Here is a 7,396-nt window from a genome sequence, read left to right as displayed (position 1 = left end):
AAGCCATCTAGACTTCTACAACAACCCGAGATTCTCGAGTGGAAGTGGGATTGCAATGGATTTTATTACGAAGCTATCGAAGACAATGGCCGGTTATGATACCATATGGGTTATTGTTGATCAACTCACGAAACCTACACATTTCCTGCCTATAAAGGAAACTAACAATATGGAGAAGCTGACTCGCTTGTACTTGAAGGAAATTTTCTCTAGACATTGAGTTCCTATCTCCATTATTTTGGAATGAGACAGTCGATTTACGTCGAGGTTTTGACAATCTTTACAATACGCTTTGGGAACTCGATTGGATATGAGTACTGCTTATCATCCGCAGACAGATGGTCAGAGTGATAGGACCATTCAAACATTAGAAGACATGCTTCGCACGTTTGTTATTGATTCTGGGAATGGTTGGGATACATACTTACCATTGGCCAAGTTTTCGTACAACAAATAGTTATCATGCGAGCATTAATGTTACACCATTTTAAGCATTGTATGGTAGAAAGTGTAGGTCTTCTATTTTTTTAAATGAAGTTGGAGATAGTCAACTTACAGGTCTGGAAATTATCCACGAGACTACATAGAAGATTGTTCAAATTAAGGAACGACTTAAGACCGCTAGAAGTCAGTAAAAGAGTTATGCTGATGTCAGAAGGAAACGATTAAGGTTTCAGGTCGGCGACCGGGTTATGTTGAAAGTCTCACCTTGGAAAGGTGTGGTACGTTCCGGTAAACAATGAAAGTTAAACCCTCTATATGTTGGTTCGTTTGAAATCACTGAGAGGATTGGACCGGTGGCTTATAGGTTGAAATTTCCACAAGAACTTAGTAGTATTCATGACACTTTTCACGTATCTAATCTAAAGAAGTGTTTAGCTGAGGCTGATGAAACAATTCCTCTGGACAAGATCCGAATTGATGAGGAACTCCATTTCGTTGAAGAACCTGTTGAAATTATGGACCGTGAGGTCAAAAAAATCAAGCAAAGCAGAATACCGATCGATCGTGTACGATGGAATGCTAGACGCGAGCCCGAGTTCACTTGGGAGCGTGAAAATCAAATGAAACAGAAATATTCGCATTTATTTCCAAATGATGCGTCAACATCTGCCACTACTTAAATTTCAGGACGAAATTTCCTAAATGGGTAGGTAGTGTAACGACCCTACTTTTTCCGTTATTTTTTCCATTAAATATTTAACTTTCGTTAATTGGTATTCTTGCTATGTCATATCTATATGATAAATTATATCCTTATAAACCAAATAATATTCCAGTATTATCCATTAAACAAGAATGTGTATTTGTGTGTTTTTACGTTCTAGCGTATAACCGTTATATTCTGATAAATCGCCTCGGTTTCCAAACCAACGACTATATTTTCGTGATTTCCAAATCCGAATTATTTTAATACGATATACCAATGTCGTATGAGTTAATAAAATATTCCTATATTTTATTTTGTGAATTCATATCCTTCTCGCATATTTAAATCGCGTAACGTTATATTTATCGAATCGCGTTCGTTTAATCGTTTGGACCAAAGTATAAAATCAAAGTTTGATGATTGGTCTCATTCTTAGCCCAACTAGGCCAAACCATGTATGGTGGCCATGAGTCAGTCCATTTTCTTTTTAAATTGTATTTAGCCTATTACATAATTCAATTAATTAGATAAATACCTATATGAATAAGTTTTATAAAAAAAAAATACTCCTATAAGGAGTCGGCCAATATAAAAAAAATATTTATTTTGTTATTTTATTTGACTTTTTCCTCTTATTTGAAATTGTATGTATCAAATTATTTAAGGATAAGATTTGAGTTTTAAAAAAAATATTATTACTCCATAAAATCGGTCGAACCCCTCCTTGGGAATTAAGCCACAAAATTTTGTTATTTTATTTGTTACCATATTTATATTATTTGATTTATTCTTATCTCTTTCTGAAAACCTAAATCAAAAAATTCATCTAATTCTCTCACTTTTCTCTCTTTTTGGTCAACACCTTCATCAACACCATCACCATCATCGACAATCATCATCATTAACATTAGTCATCTTCATTCAATAATTTTTGCGTATTCGGGTTTCTCTCGCGATTTCTTTATGTTCCTCCTATTCTTGTTTCTTACTTTAAGGTAGATATAAAACCCTAATTTTTTCTATTATTATTATTTTACATGTTATATTTATTGTATGTATAGTTACAGTGCTTGATAATTATTGTGCTTGTGTTTGGATTAATTAATCATGATAAAACTCGTGTTTTTCGTTTTAATAATTTTTGGACATACCCTAAATCACTATTTTCGAAATCCATGCCATGTTTTCTTGACATTGAATTGTAGCTCGTTGAATTCTTTTCACCGAGTAGTGCAATTTTCGTTTAAGATTCGCGTTAAACGTATTAACGGATAAAAAGATATGAACAATTTAAGATATGAACAATTTAAGATATGAACGATTTTTTCCTACTTATTGGCCGGAGGTCCACTCGGAAGGAATCTCTTTATCCGTTGCGAATCAAAAATATATAAAATTAAAAACGGACGTACGTTAATCCCTCTCGGGTTTTGCACGACGCGATTAAACGAGTATGGTACCATGGTGTTGGGAGCTTTATTGTTCGCATCTCATGTTTTGCACGAACAGCGACATTCTCTCGCTTCTGGTTGAGACTGTTGTGTAATCCTTGAGAGCGGCCAAATTTTTTCTGACTGTATATTCCGACAGGTATCCAATGGACAGCCGGCGGTTCGATTTTCAGTTTGATTGCATGTTTTGTTTTGTTGTGATGTTTAGTGTAGTTTTGCTTTAAAATTCTGTTTGTTATAGCTTTAGTTTTGAGTTGTTTCTTAAATTAAATGTGTTTCACTCCGTTTGTGAGGCCTTTTGGTTATGTCTGTTTACTTTGACTATAGATTCTTTTATATCTGATGTTTTTTTTGATTTCCGACTCCATTCTAATGTTATTTTGTTTTTCGCCTAAAAATGTTTAATAAAATATAAAAAATTAACAATAGTCACCGATTATACAGTGATAATATTTAATAATAAACAATTAACAATAAGAAAATAAGTAATGGCATATATATATATATATATATATATATATATATATATATATATATATATATATATATATATATATATATATATATATATATATATATATATATATATATATATATATATATATATATATATATATATATATATATATAGTTGAAAGAATAAACATATACTCCGTAAAAAAAACATCTTACCTACAACGGTGTAATATTTATGAAAAGAGAAAATCTAAGTTGATTGAAATATATTTTTATATTATACTCCATGTATAACTATTATCTATAATTATAATAATGATAAATATAAATATAAATATAACTTTGTATCTATGACCATAAATATAATTATAAATCAAATTTATTTTCATTAATAAGCCCGTAAATATATGTTATATCTATTTATTTGAAACAACTCACCATTATGAATGTATTTACTAATGACGCCAAGCCACTATCCAACATCGTCACTTTTATTTGAGAACTCATCACCTTGGTGGTTTACTTGAGTTTTAAATTTATTTGTTTTATCAATTTTAGATGTTGATCATGATGTTTTTAAAATTCGGTCAACGTTATTTAAATATACTAATTATTCAATACTATTACATGTATATTTTTTCTATCCATTAATAGTAACGGAATGTACAGGCCCAAAACTCGATAATGTGAAACATAATTTACAAAATCTGTGCAATGCTCGAGCTCATAAATAATACTCTCTATGTCCCATAATAAGTGTCTTGTTGGAATTTTCAAGGTCTTACCTTTAAAACTTTGACTTTAAATATTTTTGTTTGTGTAATATAATATTTGATTAATCTTATATCAATTAAAACACATTTTAAAACAGAATTTATTCATACAAGTTTTATCAAATATTACATAACACAAATAAAAATATTTGAAATCAAAATTATAAAACAAAAATACTTAAAAAGTCAAACAGGACACTTATTATGGAATGAAGTGAGTAATATGATAGAAATTTAAAATGTGTTGAAGAAGGAATGGTACGCACGGGCTCAAAAATCTACAATATCAGTTAAGAACCAAGTAATTTTTAATGGTTTTATTTAACAACTATGCGATACATGGGCTCAAAATTCTACCATATCACATTCTTTTGACACATTTGTATATATAGGTCACAACAATAATTGTTTAATAAACTCAATTAATTTTGCACAGTTATTTTACCTACATGTGTAACGCACTGACTCTAAAACCTAATGTATATATATATATATATATATATATATATATATATATATATATATATATATATATATATATATATATATATAGCGTGAGGATCCAGAGAGAACCAAGGATATGAGAGAATTCACATACTAAACTCAATCTGTGCGCAGATGACCTCAATCTGTGTGCATATTGGAAGTAGGCAGATTGAGCTCAATCTGTGTGCAGATGGAGCTCAATCTATGGTTTCTATGAGTTCTCTCTCACTCTTAGTTCTCTGAATCCTTTATATATATATATATATATATATATATATATATATATATATATATATATATATATATATATATATATATATAGCCATGTGACATTCATCTTTGTTTGACAACTAAGCAAAAATCTTATTTGACATTTTAATATTAATTCAAAAATTTTAACCTAATACTTTCTATAGATAAAAGAAAAATAATAGATATGTAATAAATAATAGATACACTCTAATATTACTCTAAATTTAAAAAAAAAAAATATATTATTCATAAATAAAACCATTCACCTTATTTCATAAAAATGTACAACAAGTTCAACTATATGTTTTACTGTACAACTTTGATGAATGGTTTTATTTTCATATAGTAACTAAATCACTATCTCAAAAAATTCATGTGGCATACCTCTATGTTTGACAACTAAGCGAAAATCATTTATGGCATTTTAATATTAAATCAAAACTTTTAACCTAATACTTTCTGTAGATAAAAAATAATCGATAAGTACATAAATAATAGATACACTCTAATGTTACGTTATTTCAAGGTATGGCACATACACACTCTCTCTCTCTCTCTCTCTCTCTCTATATATATATATATATATATATATATATATATATATATATATATATATATATATTCTAATGGTACTGGCAATCTTTTTGTGACACCCCCCCTTTTTTATAAACAACGGAAGACAACGTATCATAAATAAACTAAAACAGTACCATATTAATTTATTACAAACCCATTGTCACTTAATTACGTTACACAAGTACATAATTAATTATCTAAACAAAAGACTGTCACATCAGAGTCGGTCACGACCCAGCATAACACCATAACCATTGTCTTCCCAAACATAAGCTAAGTACCTGCAAGGGGAAGACGGGGGGAGTTAGCATACAGTTAAGTGAATGAGCCAACTATAACCAGTAACATATAATAAGCAGTTATAGTAAACATGTCATACAATAAGCATGCAAAAACACTACTGCCGTCAAAGAGACTCCAGCGGCTTGGTCTAGCCTGCAACCATCGATTGATCGGACCGACGTCTAACCGAAAGTTCCTCATTTATAAGTCATCCACACGCAGGAGATGCGTCATTCAGGCTTATATCCATAGGCCACCACATGAGGAACCCAACCCCTGCAAGGTTGATCTCACCTACCTAGGACACCACACAATAGGGACACACTAGGCTTTATCACAGAATAACATCCAATAACAGCATGCAACTAAATACAACATCACTCAAAAGCTTACAACAGATTTACAAATCACACAACCGTAGTATATTACCTTAACTAGCATGGCATATATAGAATAAGTAGTTACGATATACTACCAGACTATAGTTAATCCACTCACCGAATCAGTCTTAACAAGTAAGACACACTCTGATCCGACGAAGCGTTCTCCTTATTTTGTCCTCCTAAACATATTATAATACAATTAACATTCTACAATATAAATCATTTCAAAATTAATGTTTTCGGGCATAAAAGTTGTAAAACGGACAAGGTTCTTGAGCAGTCTGGGTTCTTGGACAAAACTAGGTTTTCGAGCAGAACAAAGTTCTCGAGCTGTACTAGGTTTTCGGACAACTTAAAGTTTTCGAGCACTAACTTCTCGAGCACCTAATCTTTTCGTGCATACGTTTTCTGAAATGTCTCGTTCTTATTGATTAAAAACGTTCCATATTAATTGATTTCGTTGCGAGGTATTGACCTCTATATGAGACGTTTTTCAAAGACTGCATTCATTTTAAAACAAACCATAACCTTTATTTCATCAATAAAGGTTTAAAAAGCTTTACGTAGATTATCAAATAATGATAATCTAAAATATCCTGTTTACACACGACCATTACATAATGGTTTACAATACAAATATGTTACAACAAAATAAGTTTCTTGAATGTAGTTTTTACACAATATCATACAAGCATGGACTCCAAATCTCGTCCTTATTTAAGTATGCGACAGCGAAAGCTCTTAATAATCACCTGAGAATAAACATGCTTAAAACGTCAACAAAAATGTTGGTGAGTTATAGGTTTAACCTATATATATCAAATCATAATAATAGACCACAAGATTTCATATTTCAATACACATCCCATACATAGAGATAAAAATCATTCATATGGTGAACGCCTGGTAATCGACATTAACAATATGCATATATGAATATCCCCATCATTCCGGGATCCTCCTTCGGACATGATATAAATTTCGAAGTACTAAAGCATCCGGTACTTTGGATGGGGCTTGTTGGACCCAATAGATCTATCTTTAGGATTCGCGTCAATTAGGGTGTCTGTTCCCTAATTCTTAGATTACCAGACTTAATAAAAAGGGGCATATTCGATTTCGATAATTCAACCATAGAATGTAGTTTCACGTACTTGTGTCTATTTTGTAAATCATTTATAAAACCTGCATGTATTCTCATCCCAAAAATATTAGATTTTAAAAGTGGGACTATAACTCACTTTCACAGATTTTTACTTCGTCGGGAAGTAAGACTTGGCCACTGGTTGATTCACGAACCTATAACAATATATACATATATATCAAAGTATGTTCAAAATATATTTACAACACTTTTAATATATTTTGATGTTTTAAGTTTATTAAGTCAGCTGTCCTCGTTAGTAACCTACAACTAGTTGTCCACAGTTAGATGTACAGAAATAAATCGATAAATATTATCTTGAATCAATCCACGACCCAGTGTATACGTATCTCAGTATTGATCACAACTCAAACTATATATATTTTGGAATCAACCTCAACCCTGTATAGCTAACTCCAACATTCACATATAGAGTGTCTATG

Source organism: Rutidosis leptorrhynchoides, chromosome 2 (genome assembly GCF_046630445.1).
Source record: "Rutidosis leptorrhynchoides isolate AG116_Rl617_1_P2 chromosome 2, CSIRO_AGI_Rlap_v1, whole genome shotgun sequence".
NCBI lineage: Eukaryota > Viridiplantae > Streptophyta > Magnoliopsida > Asterales > Asteraceae > Rutidosis > Rutidosis leptorrhynchoides.
This window is presented reverse-complemented; position numbering follows the sequence as displayed.